This window comes from Pongo pygmaeus, chromosome 18, assembly GCF_028885625.2.
Source record: "Pongo pygmaeus isolate AG05252 chromosome 18, NHGRI_mPonPyg2-v2.0_pri, whole genome shotgun sequence".
NCBI lineage: Eukaryota > Metazoa > Chordata > Mammalia > Primates > Hominidae > Pongo > Pongo pygmaeus.
The window spans coordinates 9,575,473-9,599,472 of NC_072391.2; the positions used below are offsets into that span (position 1 = coordinate 9,575,473).

The window sequence follows — 24,000 nt, forward strand, 5'->3', positions numbered from 1 at the left end:
TGCAGCTTTGGATCTATGGCTTTGAAAGAAAGAAAAAAGACATTTCCAAAAGAACAAATTAGCTAGCAGCTTCCCTCCCTGCTCCTCGCCCCACCCAAAGTCGGAGAATCACTTTGCAGCCGCTCTCTCCTGCGCAGAATTACCCAATTAGCTTCTAAATTATAAAAGGGAAATCTTCTCCACCAACTGTTCGTGGCAGGGCCAGGATGTGCAGTGTTGCAAAACTGTAGCAAAAAATGTAAACAAAAGAATCCCGGAACAGGGGGCAAGCTGTCCACATACGCCAATCCCAGTAGCTTCAATCAAAAGCGGAATTGCTTCCCCAATAAATGAAGCCAGTACAACTAATAAACTCGGCGCTAATTGCTGGCTGTATTAACTGAAACAAATGCGAACCCGGCAACCATTAATTATCTAATGAGGCCAGCAGTGTTCTGATGAGGTGGGGGCTGATTAAATATTAAAGAGTGACATATGGAAAGTGTCAGGAACAAAAGATTTCAATCTGGGGGGAAAAAAGAATGCACGAAGTTAAAAAAAGAAAGAGAGAGAGGTTCTTTCTTTCCTCTCTCTCTTTCTTTCTCCTTTCCTTTCCTGTCTTGTCCTGTCTTTTCCTGTCCTGTCCTTTCCTTTCCTTTCCTTTCCTTTCCTTTCCTTTCCTTTCCTTGTCTCCTCCACATTCTTTTTTAAGACAAGAGTCATCTCTGTGTCTGAGAAAGGTAATTAAAGTCCCATTGCTAGCACGTGTCTCAAAGTGACTTCACTGAAATCTGACTTCTGAAGCTTCAACGCAGATGAAAAGGTTTCAGATTAAAAGGGGGTGACAAAAACATGTTCTTGTAAAAGCAGTTGTCTCTTTGTTTAACCCTTAGAGCTAGGGTGAATGCCTGCTGTTTAGCTACTGCCTCTGCTTTTCATCTAGTGAAAGCGAACTTCTCCACTGAATCAAATCGTGAGGAATGTTCATAGGTAGGGTCCCTGCAGAAGCTGTTCCCAGATTGGTCTTTAAGCTTCTCTTCTAAGGCTTGTGTATTAAATCATAAAAACAGTTACCCTTTATAGGACACTAACAATGTGCCAGACACACTGCTAAACCCTTAATATAAGTAATCCCATTTCTTCCACAAAATAACATGCAAGATATGTAGGTACTCTCCCCATTCCAAAGACAAAACATTTGAGGATTAGACTTGCTCAATGTGTGAGCAAGTCATTAATGACAATGACTGTAAACCCATTTTTACCCCCTTTGGACTCACAGGAATTTAAAGTTGCAAGAAAATGTGGGTATTGCTCATTTCATCGAGCATTTCAATTTTTAGATGGGAAATTGAGACCCAGAGGTGGAAATGACGAACCAGCTGGTAGAGGCAGAACCACCACATCCCTGCTACTTCCTAATCATAGCCCTCTGAAACACAAGTTGTATTTAAATTTAAATGTTTAGGTGACATTAAAAATGTCAATGTGTGAGCAAGTCTAAGTGGGAAAAAGAAGGGGGAAACAAAAGAAATATAACTTGACCAATCAGAGAGAAAATAGGAAGTTAAAGTAGAAAAGACAAGAAGCAATGATAGTTTCAAATTTTTCTTTGTCTTTTTTCCTTCAGACAGAAGTTACTCAATGTGTGGGCTCAATGTGTGACTTGCTCAACGTCACACAGGAGCAGGACTGAGATTTAAGTGCAGGTTGTCTATTCTAAGGTCTTAGTTCTTAACCATTGCACTATGTAGCCCTCCAAATAAGAGCAACTTAATGTTCAAGTGATATGGGAAGCATTTCTTGCATGATCCCTTCTTCTAGCAGAAAAGTAGGAAATAGATTTAAGTGGGTTTCTGGTTGTCCCTGGATAAGATGATGGCCTGACTTTCCAGAATGATTCGAATGCAACTTTTTTGAAGTTGTCTGACCCCAGGGAAGACTTGGGGTGACCAGCCATCTGTTTTTCCATGGTTGAGGGATTTCCTCTGGGCAGACAGGACTTTCAGTCCCAAAACTAAGACAGTCCTGGGCCAACTGGGATGTTGGTCACCCTGGCAGATATAGACAATTTTTTTTCCAGGTCTCCTTAATTAAAAACCCAAGTTATGTTTAGGTGACATTTTTAATGTCACCTAAACATTTAAATTTAAATACAACTTGTGTTTCAGAGGGCTATGATTAGGAAGTAGCAGGGATGTGGTAGTTCTGCCTCTACCAGCTGGTTCGTCATTTCCACCTCTGGGTCTCAATTTCCCATCTAAAAATTGAAATGCTCGATGAAGTGAGCAATACCCACATTTTCTTGCAACTTTAAATTCCTGTGAATCCAAAGGGGGTAAAAATGGGTTTACAGTCATTGTCATTAATGACAATAACTTGCATTGGTACAGTACTTCACAGTTTGTATAGTACTTTACTTGCTGGCAACCGGCATTGGTACAGTACTTCACAGTTTGTATAGCACTTTCCTTAGCACCGTCCAATAGGATTCTCATACAATCTGGAGATATAGACAAACTGTTAGGTTTTATATCAGGAAAAGGGACACTCATTAATTGGGAGTTCTTATAGAAATAGTCATTAGAGCAAACTGCATTAAAAATAAATCAAGGTGCCAAGTTAAAACCATAGACATTGCCTCTTTGCCCATTCTAGTGATCAAGCATTTAATATCCTGTACATTTTAAATAAATACAGTAAATAAAATATACACAGTAAAGTATAAAATACAATAAGTTAAATATAAATTTAATAATATAAATAATAAAATACAAGATATATATTAAAAAATTGAAAAGTGAAAAGTGACTATTACTTCTTTGCACTAAAGAGAAAAGTCTTTCTTTTCTTCAGGTTAGTTCTCCACTTTCCCAAATCGATAGCCCAGCATTCACTAAAGTGTATTCCACGGCGTACTACCTCAGTGAAATGCTACAGAAAAAAAAAGTTCTATCACGATTACATATATATAAAACAACATGGATGAATCCCAAAACATCATAATGATTGAAAGTTGATACCATTTAAATAATGGTTTAAACAGGCAAAAGTAATCTTTGGTGACAAAAAATAAAAACGGTAATTTTTGCTGGGTAGTGATTTTAAAAAGCCAGAAAAGTGATTTCCTCTGGGTGAGTGGGTGGGAGTGGGGATTAACTGGAAAGGAGCGTGGTGAAACCATCTGGGCTGATGAATTCGGGTCACACAGATCTGTACATTTGTCAAAAATCATTGTTTGATACCCTTCAATTTGTACATTTTGCATTATGTTATTTTTACCTCAATTAAAAATGTGACCATGAAATATGTGTAAGTCTAGTTCATAATATGCATGCTGAAGTGTTCATGTTTGAAGAGCCTGATATGCTGTGATTTACTTTAAAATGGCTCCAAAAATAAAAAGAATTGAAGAATAATAGGAAAAATAGAAGGAGAGATGGATAGATAAATAAAACAAAGGCAGCAAAGTGTTAATTGTAGAATTTAGGTGGCGAAAACATGCATGGGTATTCGCTGAACAAGTCTTTTAATTTTTCTATTTCCTTGCAAATTTTTATAATAAAATGTTGGGGAAAAATAAACAGATTATAATCTTTTAAAAGCTTCAAAATTTAGTCAATTCCACATGCGATTTATCTGTATCCCTCCCATCTTCCCCTTGGGGATATTTACAGCTCGGAAGCATATTAAAGGCTTTAAGTCTTATAGTTAAATCAAAATAAGTAAATGATATTTAGCCTCACATTTCCTAAAAATATTTGGTTATAAAACTCTTGGTATTATTTATATGTTTTGTTTGTATTACTGAAGCATCTTTAGTTGTTTCATTTTTTTTCTGCACTGTGAAGTTTATACTACACTGTCAGAATACATTTACACCTAGAATCTGGTATTTCATGAGAATGTACGTCTTTAGGATGTGTCAAGTCAAGTTTAGGATATGGTAGTTGTCAGAATTTGGATTCTTTTCTTTTATTTTTTTTGAGATGAAGTCTCGCTCTGTCACCCAGGCTGGAGTACAGTGGCGCGATCTCGGCTCACCGCAACCTCTGCCTCCTGAGTTCAAGTGATTCTCCTGCCTCAGCCTCCTAGGCTCATGCCACCACGCCTGGCTAATTTTTTGTATTTTTAGTAGAGACGGGGTTTCTCCATGTTGGTCAGGCTGGTCTTGAACTCCTGACCTCAGGTAATCCACGCCCCCTCAGCCTCCCAAAGTGCTGGAATTACAGGCGTGAGCCACTGTGCCTGGCTTGGATTCTTTTCAAACTGGTTAGACATGTTTCCCATTTGACCCAGAGTTTGCTCACCTGTGAGATGCGCAAAATGGCTCCTTCCTTGCACGAATAATGTGAGGAGTAAATGAGGTGATTATGTAATGTGCCTGCCCTTAAGGAAGAACAGACAATGCCAACAGCATTTGTTGTTCATGTTGGAAAGGGCTGAGCAGTGAGTAGAATCAACAGAGATGAGATAAGTCCCTCCCAAGACACACTGTAGTGAAAAATCAAAATGGCTGATATTCAGAGAAAAAAAATGTTAAATCCCCACAGAGAAAATACAGTTATATACAAACGATAATAGTCTGAAGCTACTTCAATGAGTCCGAGAAGAAACGGACTCCTATCTTCAAAGTTCTGGGAAAAAATTAGAAATGACCCAAATGACCTTCAACAGTAGAACGGATAAATAAATTGTGGCATATTCATGCAATGGAATAATACACAGTAATGAGAAAAGGACCAACTGTATTCCACAACACTGTGGATGGATCTCACAAACTTAATGCTAAGTGAAAGAAGCCAGAGACAAAATCGTACATACCTTATTGTTTTATTTACCTAAAGCATAAAATCAGATAAAATTAATCTATGTAGTTAAAAATGCAAATATTGGTTACCATTGTGCTGGTGGTGGGAGAGGGATGAGAGTGACTGGGAGGGAAAATGAGGATGGCTTTTGGGTGTTGGGAATATTCTGCTTCATGATTTGAAACCCATTCAACTTTATACTCATAATTATTATATTTATCTAGCTGGCTACCTATAAAACTCCAATATAAAACTAAGAGATTTGGAGACAGATGGGAAAGTCTTAATGTGCTAACAGGTGGAATTCTTAAAGTATAAAATGTAAGAGACTGAGGAGAAATATTAATCACAGAAATAAAAGAAAAAACTAACCACACTAAAGATGAATATGAATTGTTAAACCAAAAGAACTCACATGTTTGTGGATAACACTTACAGACTTACAGATTTCTAGTAAATCCTCGTGAGATATCCAAGTCTCAAAGATAAAAAATTGTGCTATTTTGATGAAAATAAGAGACTACAAATACAAGACAGAGAATTAGGCAGATTTCTGATATTTCACCTACCACACTTTGTAGCCTGTTTGGTAAAAAGGATGGTGATGAAGTATTTCACATCCAACTAAAATACAACTCTTGTTCAAGTGCAGAGGCAAAGGTGTTTGAAGAAGTTGATTGAGGAGGTACTTGAATCAGAAGAAAATTAAATAAAAATAAATATCTACAGACAGAAAGATAAACTATACAACAAACAGAGGTGGGCAGTGGATTTTGTGATATCATAATTCTGACTAATTTATTGATGATACAATGACAGGGAATGATAATTAGTCCCTACATAAGAATTCTCAAAACAGGAGCACATACCTCTGTTTTGATAATGTGGAAAATGTTAATGATACTATGTGTACTGGTCTGTTCTCACACTGCTGATAAAGACATATCCAAGACTGGGTAATTTATAAAAGAAAAAGGTTTAACTGACTCACAGTTCAGCATGGCTGGGGAGGCCTCAGGAAACTCATGATCATGGCGGAAGGGGAAGCAAACACATCCTTCTTCACATGGCAGCAGGAGACAGAAGAATGAGAACAGAGTGAAGGGGGAAGCTGCCTATAAAGCCATCAGATCTCATGAGAACTTACAGTCATGAGAATAGCATGGGGGAAACCAACTCCATGATTCAATTACCTCCCACCAAGTCCCTCCTATGACAAGTGGAGATTATGGGAACTGTAATTCAACATAAGATTTGGGCAGAGACACAGCCAAACCATATCACTATGGAATTGAATTTCTAAATGTTCTAAACACAATGTACGAGTTGAGAGTGTCCAGGGAGTTCAGAATAAAAGATTTTAAAGGCTTTGGATGGGAACAGTTAAGGAACAAGTAGAATGAGTGGCAGCATGGTGAGAGACATAGTTAAATTAATTATTAGCATTTAGTATGGTGTTGTAAAAAATCGCTTTAAAGATGGCTGTTTAGGAGAGAGCCGCTCGTGGGATGCAGCTTCCAAGCAGCTATCCCAAACTACTAAGAAGGATAAAAAGACAAAATTTGATTGCATGATTTCAAGGTTGATTGTTACCCAAACCTTAGAGTATTGAGTTTGCAGAAATGCAAGCGTGTATAGCAGGTGCATTGCAGTATGTGGTGATAGACCCTTTGCTTTTTGTGGAGAGGAGGCAAAGTAGAAAAGCAGACAGAAGGAGGAAGAAGAAGTTCTTTTTGTTGAGAGCTGTGGTAAGTGGACCTTGGAACACAAATAGCATTTTCAGAGAGGGAAGTTGCAAACATACCCCCTGGGCAGTCAGGGAAATACTGCTGTGAAATAAAACCCAACAACACACAGCTGCAGATCCCCTCAGTGTGACCAAGATGCTGAGGGGTTTTACTTCCAACGAGGGTAGTGTCACATTCTGGAAAACACGTCACCCCCAAAACTGATTTGCCTAAACTGTAAGAATGATCCCTTCCCCAACTCCCATTTTATTTTTTTGATAATCCCCCTCTTTATTATAATCTTCTTAATATCCATCTGTTCCCCTTTAGGCAGTGGCTTCTTAAATTCAAATATCAGGCTATTTTTATCGCAGAAGAATATGTAAAGCAATAAAAACAGTTTAATGGATTTTGGAGCCTGTGGCCCTCTTTAGTAACATTTCCATAATGAAATCCAGTTACAGGGATCCGTGTTGCCGCAGTTGACTGTTCACAAAATGAGGAGTGAGTGCTTCCTTCCTGGAAGGTAGCCCAGCACAGCAGAATGTGAGATAGCCACCCCTGACAGCCACCTGGTATTTCCTCGTTCTGCTTTGCACTGGATTATGTTATGTAACTTCTGATGCAGCGAAACTCAGCGACATTTGGGCAATGTGTTCCATGCCTGGGTTCTGTGGAATGGAGAATAGAGGGTGGTTTTCACAAAATAAGACCCAGGGAGAATTCTTTTCCCTAGGAAATTAACATTACAAAGAACACTGAGGCTAAAGGTTTCATGAGATAGTATTATGGAAAGGTGCAGTGCAGAAGAATGAATGATCTTGATACTTGACAGCCATACTTCAGGATATATTAAAGAAGTTATTGTTTTAAATGGACACATGGTGTCCTCAAATCCTGCTATAACAGCATAAAGGTACAGAGAAAAACTCACCTGAAGGGAGCCTGGGCTCTATCAGCGAATGTTGTTTTGTTACAAGGTGGAAAACAAAATGTTCCCTGACATTTTTAAAATCTGTAATTCCCAAGTTATACATAATATGATGCAGACTTGAAAATTTGAAAGTAATTTGCAGTAATTTGAATTTAGCTGCACATGCTACTTTTAATTTGTAGGAGTTTGCTGAGTGTTTTGTGATGTCTTTAGAAAGGACTACTGCATACTTTTTGTTTGTGCAGCCTGGTCCCTGAAGCCTGACTGTCCTAAGACCCACAACGGCACCTCATTGGCTGCATAAATGAAGGAGTCCTCTGAATCTCATTCACCTGACCCAGCAAGACAATTACGCATGGCTTGGGTGATTACTACTGAATCTCTAGAAAGTACAAGTAGAACAACTGTTCTTCTTCTGAGCAAAAACATCAGAGTAGAAAGGAATAATTACAATAGATGCCCAAATAAATTGTTTTACTGTACATCCTGGTAAGAGCTTTTGACTATCTCATGGATTTTTAAGTCAAGTCTATGGTCATTTCTATTACTATCCCCATTTTAAAGAAGTAAAAACTGAGGTTAGAGGAACTAATTTCCATAGCCAAGTATTTTATTTATTTATTTAGAGACAGACTCTCCCTCTATTGCCCAGGCTGGAGCGCAGTGGCGTGATCTCAGCTCCCTGCAATCTCTGCCTCCCCAGATCAAGCGATTCTCCTTCCTCGGCCTCCTGAGTAGCTGGGATTACAGGCGCTTGCCACCATGCCCATCTAATTTTTGTATGTTTAATAGAGATGGGGTTTCACCATGTTAGCCAGGCTAGTCTCAAATTCCTGACCTTAAGTGATCTCTCCATCTCAGCCTCCCAAAGTGCTGGGATTACAGGCGTGAGCCACCATGCCCAGCTGCCATAGCCAAGTTTAACAATCTCATTAAGTGTTGGCAGTTTGTCCTAGAGCCAGCACTACCTGACTCCAAAATTTTAAGCTCTTAGAACTCCTGTTTTACTGCTTTCTTTGTGATGATCAAAATCTGCTCCTTTGTTTTCGGATGGTGAAACTGATATTCAATGAGAAGGGACAGGGATTACCTAAGGACATACAGACTTATTGGCAACTGAGAATGAAATCTGGATCTCTTGTAGAAGATTATCCCCTATAAATGTAACAGTACACAGATGGGGTCATCGTCTCACTGGGAAGTTGTATTCCACTGCAAGTGTCTCCCACTACATCTCCCTCCAAGCCTGCGGTATTGTTGGGCCAATTGATAGAGCTTAGTTTTCAAAAAGAAAATATGAACAAAAGAAACTAGGGTTTAGACAGACCTCTTAGAACTGCTGAAGGCACCTTTGTTCTCACTAAAACAGGTTCTGGGTGGATGCCACATAAGTAGCTTTTAAAATGGTGTGATTTAGGAGTACCAGAAATGGCCTTCCCTTCATCAAATTATCTTCTTCCAGTGATCAAAGCATCTTCAAAGATGAACAGGTACTACTTTTTTCAGTTAAGACATAAACTCATTCATTCAATTATTCAGCAGCAATTATTTTATTTTTTATTATGTTTATTGTGGTAAAATACATATAACATAAAAGTTACTACCTTAATCATTTTCAATGTACAGTTTAGTGATATTAAGCACATTTGTATTGTTGTACAGCCATCACCACCATCCATCTCCAGAACTCTTTACATCTTGCAGAATGGAAACTCTGTACCCATTAAACACTAACTCCCCATTCCTCTTTTCTCCCAGCCCTTGGTAACCACCATGCTACTTTCTGTCTTTGTGAATTTGACTATACTGGATACTTTATATAAGTGAGATTATACAGTATTTGTCTTTTTGTGACTGGCATAGTTCACTTAGCATAATGTCTTCAAGGTTCATACATCTTGTAGCATGTGTAAGCAAACTGATTTACTGTACATCCTGGTAAGAGCTTTTGACTATCTCAAGGATTTTTAAATCAAATCTATGGTCACATAGACTATGCCCATTTTAAAAAAGTAAAAACTGAGGCTTAGAGGAACTAATTTCCATGGCCAAGTATTTTATATATATATATATACACACACATATATATATGTGTGTGTGTATATATATATATATATAATCACGTGCCACCATGCCTGGCTAACTTTTGTATTTTTAGTAGTGATAGGGCTTCACCATGTTGGCCAGGCTGGTCTCAAACTCCTGACCTCCAGTGATCCACCCACCTCAGCCTCCTAAAGTGCTGGGATCACAGGAGTGAGCCACCACACACAGCCAAACAATATTCTGTCATATGCATATGCCATATTGTTTATCTGTTCATCTTCCAAAGGACAGAGGTTGGTTTCCTTCCACTTTTTGGCTATCATGAGTAATATTGCTATAAACACAGGTGTACAAATATATCTTCAAGACCCTGCTTTGAATTCTTTTGTGAGTATACCCAGAGGTAGAATTATTAGATTATATGGCAATTCTATTTTTATATTTTTGAGGGACCCCAAGCTGCTTTTTCAGCCATAAGTATGCACCAACAGAAAACAAAGATAAATCTGCCAGGACCCCTCAAGATAACAGGCTAGTTGGGGAAGCAAATGAATATAAACATGTAATGACAGTGTATTGGGATAAAAGATGCAAGGAAGGGCTGGCTGAGACAGCAGGAGAGCTCTGAAGAAGGTATGCTTAGCTCTTTCCAGAGAGAGCAAGGGAGGCTTTCAAGAGGTGGTGGCATTCGAAATGAATCTTGAGCGTGTGTTCATTGAAGATAAGGGCTTTTTATCTTGGAGAAGAGATGTCTCAGGACTCATGACTGTTCCCTTCAAGTCTCTGAAGAGCTATTATGTAGAAGACTGAGCACATGTCTTCTGTGTAACCCCGATATAGAAGGGAAACAGACTTCAGATCAATAGAAGAATGAGATTGCCAAAAATTAGAGCTGTCCAGCACTAGTACAGGCTGTCAGAAGGTAGAGAGTTCCACGTCACATTTTCAATGACAACATGTCAGAGGATGGCAGGGAAGATTCATTCAGCAGTTAATATAGAATTGATGTTTTCTAAGACCTCTTCCAACTTGTGGTTTTGATTATTCTAACACTGGTTCTATTAAAGCATCTCTTAAGATCCAAATTTATTAGCACATTTTTTCCTTTAAATTATCTCTTATGTAGATAAATGATAGATAAATGAAATATATACACACAGATCAGAATATATTGATAACAGCTATGATGATAACAGCTAATTTTCATTAATCAACTTATGATAACATAACAGCTAATATTTATTAATCAACCTACTTTGTGCCAAGAACTATTTTAGAAATGTTTTATTTTATTCACTTAATCTTTATATTAACGTTATGCATTTCATACCATCATTACACTCACCTCACAGACTCAAAACTCATGGCAGAAAAGCTGAGTAACTTGTCCAACATCACACGGTGATTGAGTTGCCATTTAAACTTAGGCTGTTTGACCCCAGAGGCTAGACTTGATTCTATACCCTATACAGTTTCCATGAATAGAGCAATTTTTAAAAATAATAGTTGCTATGTACCATTGTCTTATTAATTCTCTCCACAATTTTGGAGGTATTTATTATCATACCTTCACTAAACCAATGGGGGATTGGAAACCCAGGATAGTTTACCAGCCTGTTTGCTAGCCAAAAATCAAAGCCAGACCTGTCTGTCTCCTAGTCGTTACTGGCCAAAATATCCCCCAACTCCAATGCCCTATTAGATAAATAATCTAGCATCTGAAGAAGACAAAGGACATCTTCTTTGCCATTATCTCATAAGAACAGAGTATAAAATATAAAATGACATATATTAACTTTGGACAGATGCTTGGTTTTTAACTCACTACTTATCCATTTTGCCCTGCCAAGAGAAATATGCTCTTTGGAAGTTTTGTGTGCAGATGAATTGTAATTTAACTGCCTTTTTTTCTCCCTAATGCATCACACACAAGGCATTGTAGAAGGCTTGGGCATAAAATGAAATTGTTTTATTTTTAATGTTTATTGCTGGAGAGGACCAAGTTAAAAATCAAACACATGGGTCTCATGACTTTAATCAGGAGCAAACTTGCTAATAGATTTTTTTAACTTTAAATTTAACAACTTAACAACTTGGCAATTTAATTAACTTTTTAAACACAACATAAACCAGCCTGTGGGACTTTCTGCTGCTGTACTTAATTGTGGCAAATAGCCTGAGAAGTGGCAAGAAAAACAGATGAGACACCTTTACGGTGAAAGAGGCACCATCTGTAGTTACCAGCTAGAATATTTTGTCACGATCTAGGAAGTATAACTCAAAACATTAAAATAGCTCTCAGGTGGCTTTTCCTTGAGAGTTTAACAATGGCATCACAACAACCATTAGGGGAAAAGTAATACTACGATTTCATAGCAGGAGCATTTATTGTCTGGTGCATTCTAGGGAGGACATTCATATCCTTCTATAATAATTAATTAATCCAACAAATACATATTGAGTACCTACTGATGGAGTCATTTTAAAAAAAGAAACAGGCAATATCCATGCTTTCAAACTGCTTAAAGTCAAGTGGGGAAAGATATGCATTAACCCAGTAAAAACAAAACAAAACACTTGTTCCCATTTACTGAGTATTATTATTACCATCTCTCTCTGCCAGGTGATTTACATGTGTTATTACCTCATTGAAACCAAGTAGATTTCATTATTCACCTTGTATCTAGAATGAAAGAGACAGACGGGGTTATATCATTCGACTGAGATACCACAGCTAAGTTAACTCACTGATATTCAAACCTAGGTTTATTCATCCAAAGCTGCAAAGCCAGTGTTTGCCAAATCAGAGTTATTTGCACACCACAGGGACCTCTTATGCCCTATTCATGCATCACCCAAACTTGTGCTTATTTCTTTATTCATTTAATCTTAATGAAATTTCATCTCATTTTCATTAGCAAGGTGTGTTAAATTAATGGTCTGTTTTAACGAAGGTCATGTGACCTAGTTGGACCGTGTGTCTCCAAAACTCAAACTCATGTTCTTCAACACGTTTTTTTCATTTGCCTACTCAAAGAGAGTCAGGAATTTTAGAACAAGAACTATAAGAACTTTCTAAAATGTCTAGTTACCTTTATGGTTTCCACATGTTCATTTTTTTTTCTCCCTATTGTTTTTCTACAGCTATTGTAAGAAAAGCAAAATAAAGTTAAAGTGCTTATTTGGGGGAACTAGGAGGACAGGCTCAGTAGTGGGGGTCCTAATTGTTAGAGTTATGTAAAATTAGGAATAAAGAATTTAAACAAAATTTTCCAGGATCCTCCATATAAAACCCAGTGTTGTCCAAGTCCAGACTCAAGGCCGTAGGCCCTATGTTATCCTTCTTATGAGAATCTCACTATCTCTGCCTCATAACTGGTGGCATCTCAACTTCCTCCCCTTGGAGTGTACAGGCACCTCATACCTAGTATTATTCTTCTCTGACCAACATGATCAATTTTACTAAAAATAAAGAGACCTCATTTTCCCTCCAGTGGCTGGAGAATCGTCTGATTGGTGATGGCCTTTCCCTACCTATAACAAACAAATTTTGTAGTGGATCAAAATTTCATTATTTATTAATGACAAATAGAAATAACACCCTTAGTCATGACTCTCTGGTTTTTGTTCCTTTTGTTATAACAAGTATTTAAATTTTATTTTATTTTTTCTGGAAGTCAATCTTAATGCTGTATGAAATTGCGACTGAAAATGGTTGGGACAAGTTTTCAGGGATTAGTGTCCCTGCCTTGGATCCAACCTAAACATCTCAGCTCTTTGTATTTGTTCAGTTTTCAAGTAAATAAATGATGTTGTTATTGTTACATCAGTATTCTATGGCTCAAATAATGAAGTTTGATGAGTACCCAACTACCGTGATTCTTTAATTTTCAAAGGAGTGGAAACTGATGGCCCAAGAGACTGAAATTGACTTGGCCAGGTTCACTCAATGTGTTGCTAGGCAAAGTTAGAACCTGGACTGAGCCATTCTGCAGCTTCCATCCACAATCTTCCACTACGCCACAATACAACCCATGGAGTCTACTTCACAACAAGGAGGAGATAGCCGCTTTCATTGGCATGGTCTCTTTTTCTCTGGCAGTGAGTCAATATCTTGGGTAGCATGAGAGGTTGTTCTTGATGGTCCCCAAGGTCCCACACAGCTCCAACATGCGGTGATTCTCTCTCTCTCTCTCTCTGAACTTTTCTTTTATTCTCCTGTTGTACGGAGATGTAATGCATGTGCTACAGTAGGAGAAAAACTTTCAAAGTCTTAGTGGATCCTAAATAGACTCATTTAATCTACACAGGGATTTGAATCCTCACATAAGACATTTTGCTTAATTAAGCCACATTGAAACATGAAAAACTCATGTTCATACAAACTTAAGGATCAGATTTACAACTGCTGAGCACCTAGAGTCTCAATTAGCCACATCCTGATTCTCACTGAGAAAAGGTCACCAGATTTTTCAGTCTTTTAGTTACTTAAAATTCAAGTCAGCCATCCCAACTGTAGTCAAATGTGTAAAAGGAGTCTTGGTTTATCTTGAAGCCTCCATGGAGAAAGTAGGCTTCATTCACTCATCTAACAAATATGTATTGAGTACTCTGTGCCACCCGGTATATTAAACATGAGGAAGATGCACTGATAGTGAAGACCTGTGTGCTTCTTACTCTCTTGGATGTTGCAGTTTAGTGAGGTGTTGGAAAACTGGATACTTTTACAGGAAAGGGGTCCAGATTCAGACCCCAAGAGAGGGTTCTTGGATCTCAAGCAAGACACAATTCAGGGTGAGTCCACAGTGCAAAGAAAAACAAGTTTATTAAGAAAGTAAAGGAACAAAAGAATGGCTATTCTACAGACAGAGCAGCCCCGAGAGCTCCTGATTGCCCCTTTTTGTGGTTATTTCTTGATATGCTAAACAATGGGTGGATTATTCATGCTTCCTCTTTTTAGACCATATGAGGTAACTTCCTGATGTTGCTATGGCATTTGTAAACCGTCATGGCACTGGTGGGAGTGTAGCAGCGAGGATGACCACAGTTCACTCTTATTTCCATCTTGGTTTTGGTGGGTTTTGGCCAATTTCTTCACAGCAATCTGTTTTGTTCACAAGATCTTTATGACCTGTATCTTGTGCTGACATCCTATCTCATCCTGTGACTTAGAGTGCCTTAACCATGTGGGAACGCAGCCCAGTAGGTGTCAGCCTTATTTTACCCAGCTCCCCAAGATGGAGTTGCTCTGGTTCACATGTGTCTGACAATACCAATGGATGGAACTAAACTTGATTATCTGGAAGTTGCAGAGGTGAGAACTTTGAACCAAGAAGTCTGCCCTCTTTTCTACTATAGTGGAAATAGGACCTGTGCCTTTGCTGTCTCTTAGGATTACTTACAGCCTATTGTTTTTATAAAAGAAATACATGCACAAAAGAAGTACATTACACAAGTACTAAGCAAAAATATACAAAGAAAGACATTTGCAAATCATCCCATATGTTGTCATCCTAAAGAACCATCATTAATATTAGGTGAATATCATGGTTAATATCATTCTGTGCATAAACACAGATTTAAGAATAAATTCTTTAATCTAGCATGCCATTGTTTCATTAAAAGAATCACATTTCATAATACTCAAAAATAGAAAATCTCAAGTGAATTTGACAGTATAGTTGAGATTCAAATAAATACTTTTTCATTGCAGAAGATATAATTTCCTAAAAGACTTCTCTAATGTTAAGAAGCGATGTTACAAAAACATTAAGAAATCAGAATCATCATTGTTTTAAACTACTTTTGTTTTTATTATGATATTATTTGACTCAGCTATAAAAAATGAAGTTCTTAAACACTAACATATCCCAGCCTCACTTCACTACAACCACTACAACTTTCACATTTTTCAGTTATGTTATTATTAATTTTTATATTACCAAGTATTATGACCTTTACATTCTATTTTATAACTGTGATTTTCACAATTGCCAAATATCAGTACTATGTGTAAATACAGAAAATATTCATAGTCTTTTGACCACAGTTTCTTCCATTCTGAATTCCTTTTTTTAACTCCTCTTCTAAGTACTATCAAACACATGCAAGTGATCCATCCAGAGATCTTGTTAAAATGCAAATTCTGATTCCCTAGGTTTGCAATAGGGCCTGGTAATCTTCCTTAATTCCCAGTGATGCCCATGAACAATGATTTAAGCAATGAGAGTTTTTTTTTTTTAATATCTATTCCCTCAATTCTGTATGGAGGCTTTCTATGTGTTGCCTTTAGAACAAGCTAATTCCTTTGGCTGGAAATATTTCTGAATCACATTTGTATGCATATTGCTCCATTTTATTCTAGCATTAAATATAATTTTGGAGAAATGTAAGACCAAACAGAATTTTACTCTTTACAAATGATTTTATTTGTCTCCTAATAGACTTGGAGAAAAAATATGCCTCATATAGATCACTGGGTATCATGTTTTCTTGGAAAATGGTGTGTTTCTTAATTATACAGATTCAGTGGTATTTTGCTTTTTTTCCATTTCAGAAAATTTTTCTTGTGTTATATCTTCAAAGACTTTTATTTTTCCTGTTCCACTGTTGACTATTTTTTTCCTAGAATAGATTCACTTTCTTTATTTTAAACCATTGTTATTTGTCTATTGTGATTTTCAAAATAATATCTTCTCTCTGACTGCTTGAATATTTGGAAGTTTTATCTGTATTCACCAAGATTATAACAAACCTTTGGTTTAGATAAGATACTTATCTTTCAGCAGTATCACTTCAGTTTCTCACTCTTCCTCATTTTTTCCCCTTGCCTATGTGCTTTCTCATTTATATTTGTATTTGTCATTTTATCTTACCTTTGAGTTATTATTATACATTTAAAAATGGTTCTAGTACTATTGCTTAACCATTTCTGTAATTCTTTGTTTGTTGTGCTGTTAGGTATCCTTCCAGGTTGGGCTCATTTTTTCCAAGGTTTTGCATTGATTGATTGATTGATTGATTGATTGATTGATTGGTGTGTTCTCTTATTCCTCTCCTTCTAGCTTTACTTTGCAATTTTACCATCATCTCCCTTATGCTTAGACAGATCTGTCTACACAGGTCTTCTTTTTGCTCTCAAAGCACACGTAATTTATTGACTCCATTCTAATCACAAAGGAGGCTGCACACTAAACCACAGTTTGAGAGCTGTGTATTCAGTATTATGTCTTCTTTTTCTTGCCGCCTCAAGTTGTGGACTAAGGGAAATAGTTTCTCTGAAGGAAAGTGCTTTCTTTGTTAGATGCTCTGTACAGACTCTCAGATTTTGTTAAATGTCCTGGGCTCTATCCTTCATGGTTTAGCTTTGAGATGAATGCTTTCCACTGAGATATATGCTCATCTTTCAGTTCTTTCCCTCATAAATAGGCATATTAGCCATATTCTTTTTTTAATTCTTTTGTTTCACTCATTTATTCCCAGAAACTCTTACTACCTTTTCTTCATTAAAATAGGGACCAGTTAAGGATGCCCACTTAGTTCTCTCCTTCTCAAATGTTGAGAATATTTAGTGGGAACTGTCCACCAGACAGCTTCAAGGAGGTCTTGGTGAGTGTAAGAGTCTGGCCACACCAGGATGCTCTAGTCCAGGAAACCTCTTTTTATAGCATTGATAGCACTGGGTTGTGATTTTACCTTGTGTGAATGCTTGAAGTGAACACTTGATGACATTTTACATTTTCATGGTATTTTAGAAGAGGAAGTTTCTATCCAGAAGTTGTAATCCACTGTTTTAAAATAAAAGTTCCCATCAGGTGATACATAATAATGGTATTATTTGCTTGACATTCTATCTTTTCCCCTCTGGATGTGTACAAAACATACAACAGGTTAAACATCTTTTTCATCACTTAGCGCCATTCCCGGCTGACCATAGATACTCAAGAATGTTTGTTGAATAAATGAAATCAGTAGGGAGAGAGAGCTAGATCTACTGAGCAGCTATTATGCATCAGGCATGCCTTGCTTGATTTAATTTTCACAAGAACCAGTGATAAGTACATGTTACTTTCCTGTCTTTCAGATGAGTGTACTGATGCATATAGAAAAAGTAGAACCCTTGTACATGGTTGGTGGGAATGCAGAATGGTACAGCCATTATGGAATATAGTATAGAGGTTCCTCGAAATGACTTAAAAATGGGACTACCATATAATTGAGCAATTCCATTCCTGAAAATATATCCAAAAGAATTGAAATCAGCATCTTGAAGCATTAACTGCACTCCCATGTTTATTGCAACATTAGCCACAATAGCCAAGATATAGAAACAATGTAAATGTCCATGAATAGATGAATAAATAAAATATGCTATATACATACAATGAAATTTATTTAGCCTTAAAAAAGGAGATCCTACCATATGCAACAACATGGATGAATCTGAGAGGCATTATTGCTAAGTGTAGTAAACCAGTCACAGAAAGACAAATACTGCAAGATTCCACTTATTTGAGGCATCTAAAATAGTCAAATTCTGCTGGATGCGTTGGCTCACGCCTGTAATTCCAGCACTTTGGGAGGCCAAGGCAGGTGGATCACCTGAGGTCAGGAGTTTGAGACCAGCCTGACCAACATGGTGAAACCCCCTCTCTAATAAAAACACAAAAACATCAACTGAGAGTGGTGGCACATGCCTGTAATCCCAGCTACTTGGGAGGCTGAGGCACAAGAATCGCTTGAACCCGGGAGGTGGAGGTTGCAGTGAGCCAAGATTGTGCCATTGCCCTCCAACCTAGGCAACAAGAGTGAAACTCTGTCTCAAAAAAAAAAAGAAAAAAAAAGTCAAATTTATAGAAACAGAGAGTACAATAGAACGTTAGTTGTCATGGTCTGGGGAAGGCAGAAACAGCAAGTTGCTGTTCAATGAGTATAAATTTTTAGTTATGCACGAGGAATAAGTTCTTGACATCTGTTATACTGCACAGTGCCTATAGTTAACACTACTCTATTGTGCCTTCACAACGTTTGAAAATATAGACCTCTTGTTAAGTGTTCTTATAACAAAAAAAGATGGTGAGGGAGTACAAGGCAACTTTTGGAGGTGATGGATATGTGTGTTATTTTTATGGCAATGATGATTTCATGGGCCTATGTGCAAGTTAATCAAATTTTGTACTTTAAAGTTGTGCAGGGTTTTTTTAATTTTTTTTTTTTTTGCATATCAATTATGCCTCGATGCTGTTAATGGCAAAAATGAGTTTGTGATTAGAAAGGTAAAGGTAAGCTGGGACTCAAAGGTAGGTCAGTATGATGCCACCCCCTATGCCTTCCCATTGGAACATCGTCTTAGCCACATGGGAAATGTGGAAACAGCCAGGAAGACCGCTTAGCTCGTGTGTGATACGCTGAATGGCCCACAGATGTTTTGCATGTCCTATACTGGTTTTTCTTTGTAAAAGATTAATTGTCGATTATAAAATAAAGAGCTTTCCCATGCAAATCTGGATTCAGCATGTCTTAAGATATCAGAGATCTGGCAACATGGGTCTTGCTATCTTCATGTCTACCATTGACAATGAATAGATAGTGGTAGTCCTTTTTAGATAACACAGGCACTCTGCAAATTGCTGTAGCCCCCTTCCTTCTGGCTGCACTTCTTTACATGCCTGGCCTCTGTAGGCATTTGAGTTTGCAACCTCAACCTAAAAGAAACTTGATCCAGGCCCTCTGCACTCTCAGACTCCTTAAAATGTGGGTAGTTCATGGCTGGAGAAATCACCATGTCCTCAGGGAGTCCCAGTCATGATTTGAGCATGATGACAGAAGGCCTCCCTGACACAGAACACTGTCCGTAAGGATACCCTGGGCTCTACCTCAGAGTCTGGGAGTGTCACTTTACTCACTGAAGACATCCTGCAGCCTCAGCACGCTCCACAGACAGTGATCTAAGAGGATGATTTGCAAATCTTTCAGGAGCAGCTGCAAGTTGAGGCTCTAGTCTCTAGGGACAGCCAAAGGAACAATCAGCTTTGTGTGTGGCATGGTTGTTTCTTCCCCAGGGATAAAGAATTAATAAGAGCCAAGGAAGTTCTGTCCTTGGGGTCCCGTGGGGGCTTCTTCTAGGGAAGGGGCTGCCATGCTGCCTCCCATCAAATTTAAAGGACCCTCTGAGGGAATTGTTTTTGAAGAGCAATGGACAGAATGATCACCCAGATTATCACTCCAGGGAGAACATTTCTCCCCTTCCATCCTCCTACTCAGCCACATGGGCTGTGTTAGCTATGATTTCATTCAATATAGCCAGGGGCAATCTTACAACCCTGAAATTTGTAGGTGAGGACGCTCACAGTTTACTATCCGAATAAGTCTCTCGTGACTCTTGTTAATCATGAAAATTTCCTGGCCTTAACTTGTGGCAATTAAGTCTATGGTAGAGCCTGGGAATTTGCATGTTTAATGAACAACTCAGATATTTAATATAGATCAAGCAGAGTTTGAGGAAAAAACCAACGTAGAATTTTTCCACATTGAAAAAAACCAATGTAGAATTTTTTTCTGGAAAAAATGTTTGTTTTAATTTTATTTTAATAATTTTTAGGGTACAGGTGGTTTTTGGTTCCATGAATCGGTTCTTTAGTGGTGATTTCTGAGATTTTTGTGCACCTGTCACCCAAACACTTTATACTATACCCAATATGTACTTTTTTATCCCTCACCCCCTTCCAACCTTCCCCCTGGGGTACTCCCAAAGTCCATTATATCATTGTTATGACTTTGCATCCTCATAGCTTAAATCCCACTTATAAGTGATAACATATGGTATTTGGTTTTCCATTTTTGAGTTACTTCACTTAAAATAATGGCCTCCAGCTTCATCCAAGTTGCTGCAGAAGACATTATTTTGTTCTTTTTTATGGCTGAGTAGTATTCCATGGTGTATATATATACCATCAATGTAGAAATTTCTAGAAAAGGCAAGAACTATAAAGACAGAAAGCAGGTCAATGATTGGGGCTGGGGATAGCTGCAGGGGTTGACTGCAAATAGGCATCAGGGAACTATTTGGAGTGATGGGAATGTCCTAACACTTGATTTTGGTTATGGTTGCAGAATGGTATATGCAAGCTAAAGTTCACCAAACTGTGTACTTAGAACAGGTGAATTTTATGGCATGTAAATTAAACTCTAATAAAGTTGTTAAAAAGACACAGACACACACACACAACTCTGAAGTAATAACTAATCATGTAATGATGTAATGAGAAAACAATACAGAAAAATAATGAATGCTGTCAATCATGGTAGAACGTATAAGGATGAGAGCAAACAGTTGCGGAGCCATGCCTATGGGCCAAATGTTAAGCTGAGTTTTTTTCTTTTTCTTTTTCTTTTTTTCCAACTTTTACTTTAGATTCAGGAGGTACATGTGCAGATTTGTTACATGGGTATATTGTATGACACTGAGGTTTGGGGTATGAATGATCCTGTCACCCAGGTAGTGAGCATAGTATTAATAGATAGCTTTTCAGCTCTTGCCTCCCTCCTTCTCTCCCCTGTCTAGTAATCCCCAGCGTCTATTGTTCCCATATTTATATTTATGTGTACCCAGTGTTTAGGTCCCACTTATAAGTGAGAACATGCAGTATTTGGTTTTGTGTTTCTGAGTTAATTCACTTAGAATGATGGCGTCCAGCTGCATCCATGTTGCTGCAAAGGGCATGATTTCATTCTTTCTATGTCTTCGTAATATTCCATGGTGTATATATATATATCACATTTTTTTAAATCTAGTCCACCGTTGATGGACACCTGGGTTGATTCCATGTCATTGCTATTATGAATAGCACTGTGATGAACATACGAGTGCATGTTCCATTTGGTAGACCCATTTTTCTTCGAATTGATAACCAGTAATGGGATTGCTGGTTTCTAATGGTAGTTTACCTCTTAGTTCTTTGTTGAGCCATGTTTTTATTATGCGCATTGTTATTATTTCTCATTACTACCCCTTGACATACATACTGTCGTCTTTTTGCAGACAGGTAGACTGAGGCTTGAGAGGTTAAGTGAGAACACACAGCTACATAGGAAAGAACTGGAATTTGCACGCAGGTGGTCTTATGCCAAGGATGTAGTCCCTTACTAATTGATTGATTAGTTCAGCTGGTCCATCACATGAAACTTACAGTCCCACATAAGTAGGTCTGAAGTCTGACTTTACAATTTCTAACTACCTTTCTCAAGCACCCACCATGGTCTCAGTAAGCTTCAGTTTCCATATCTGCAGGCTGAAGGTAATAATAGCTATCTCAAAAGGTTCTCAGAAGAAAAAAGTTACATGAGATAAGATATGTAAAGCCTGGTAAATATGCAAAGCTCTCCAATAAATGGAGATGACATTAAGTTAGACTTTGTAGATCCTTTAGCATACTGGTTAATGCATTTGATGAGCTTAGTAAATATTAGCTAGTATATAACTCTAAATATTGGGATGATTCATTTATTTAACCGTCACCTAACCTGAGCATTCACATCTACTAAGAACTAGGGGACTGATTGTGTTAGATCTCATGTAAACCGCAGGACACAACCCTGTTCTCCAGGACAAACAGGTATGTAAACTAATAACTGTAATAAAATGTGCAAGACATAGCTGGTGACTTATTGGCACCTTCCATGGTGGCACAAAAATAGAGATAAAGCTATTGGCTTTATTAGTAAATAATAAACTTATTATTGACTATCTGCTTCTTTGTGAAGACTTGCCATATATTTCTATATAGCAAGTCTTCACGAAGAAGCAGATAGTCAATAATTTAATTGTATATTTTAAAATAACTTAAAGCATGTAATTTGATTATTTGTAACTCAAAAGATAAATGCTTGAGGGGATGGATATGCCATTCTCCATGATGTGCTTATTTCACATGGCATGCCTATATCAAACCATCTATGTACCCCATAAATATATACACCTTCTATGTACCCACAAAAATTTTTAAAAATAATTTTTTTTAACAAAAGAAGCAGATAGTTGAGTTCAACCTTTAAGAACGAGTCTTTTTCTTGGAACTCACCCAAATACACATCAATGATGACTGGAAAAAGAAAATGTGGCACAAACACACTATGAAATACTATGCAGCCATAAAAAAGGTTGAGTTCATGTCCTTTGCAGGGACATGGGTGAAGCTGGAAACTATCATTCTCAGCAAACTAACACAGGAACAGAAAAACAAACACCACATGTTCTCACCCATAAGTGGGAGTTGAACAACGAGAACACATGGACACAGGGAGGGAAACATCACACACCGGGTCTGTCAGGGGGTGGGCGGCTAGGGGAGGAGGGAATAATTAGGACAAATTCATAATGCATGAGAGGCTTAAAACCTAGATGATGGGCTGATGGGTGCCGCAAACCACCATGGCACATGTACGCCTATGTAACAAACCTGCACATTCTGCACATGTATCCTAGAACTTAAACAAAAAAAAGAAAAAAGTCTTTTTGTAGCTGACATCTATTATTTTTGTGTTTTTAGCATCTGTTTAAACCAAATGCATCACAAAAATTTTTTGCCAGATTTGCAAATCTGTAGAAACCGTGGTTTTTCTTTTTCTGTAGGGCTGCCTTTCTTTCTGTTTGGGGATCTTGGTGCTCCTCTCACTTCATTATTTTCATACAAATCCTGATGGCTCCATTCTCAGAGTACTCTCCAAGTGGAAATACAGCATTGAATTTTGGATGCCGCCAATTCCATTTACCCCCTCCATGCTAACTCCCTGAAGCCACCATGCAAAATATGGTTTCCTGGGGACTCTGGGATCCAGCACTGTGACTCGGCATGTGATATCTTCTACATATCCCCTGTTGTGATGAAGCATCCATTCGTAAAAAGCTGTTCTACCTGGAGCGTGATTTCACTTCTAGTACAGCTAACAAAGTCAGGTGTTTCTAAACGACTTTAATGTTAGTGGGAGGAGTTGTTTAATTAACCTCTCCCTTTACTTTTCTTTTAAACTCCCAGAAATGCACAGCTTCTGGCTAAACAGAGTTACATGTCTTTTCTTTCCCTGAATTTTTCAATCCAGGGGGAGCATCAGCCGAAGGTGAAGCTGATGCTGCAAGCTTCATTAGGGCTAGCAGGAGATGGAGTGACTGAGGAGCTGCCTTGCTTCAATTTTAAATTGCAAAAGTAAAGGCAGCAACTTAGAAAATTGTTCTTCTGATTCTTAATAATAGCTCTCTGCCTTCCTTACCATGACTGAAAATAGATCGGAGGGGGAAACTCACGGAAGGCCAGGACCCAGTATATTTTAATTCTCTAAAGCATCAATTTGGAAAGGGAAGAGAAGGAAATTCTGTGCTCGTGGTCATCAGCGAAAGTACTCTGTCTGATACAGACTGACTTCTTTCAAGTGTCTCTGTCTCACATTTTATTAGATGAGAAGGGGACTCTACTTTTTACGCAAGCATGTGGTAATTTATAAAACACAT

The 24,000-nt window shown here is 37.9% G+C and overlaps 1 long non-coding RNA gene across 1 annotated transcript in view; it reads right to left on the minus strand.

Annotated features, from left to right (window-relative positions):
• Positions 1-7,036: 7,036 nt before the first annotated feature.
• Positions 7,037-24,000, minus strand: part of LOC134738504 (uncharacterized) — a 266,499-nt gene continuing 249,535 nt past the window's right edge. The window contains exon 3 of the long non-coding RNA XR_010124225.1: positions 7,037-7,188. This is a non-coding gene — a long non-coding RNA (uncharacterized LOC134738504). The remainder of the gene's footprint in view (positions 7,189-24,000) is intronic.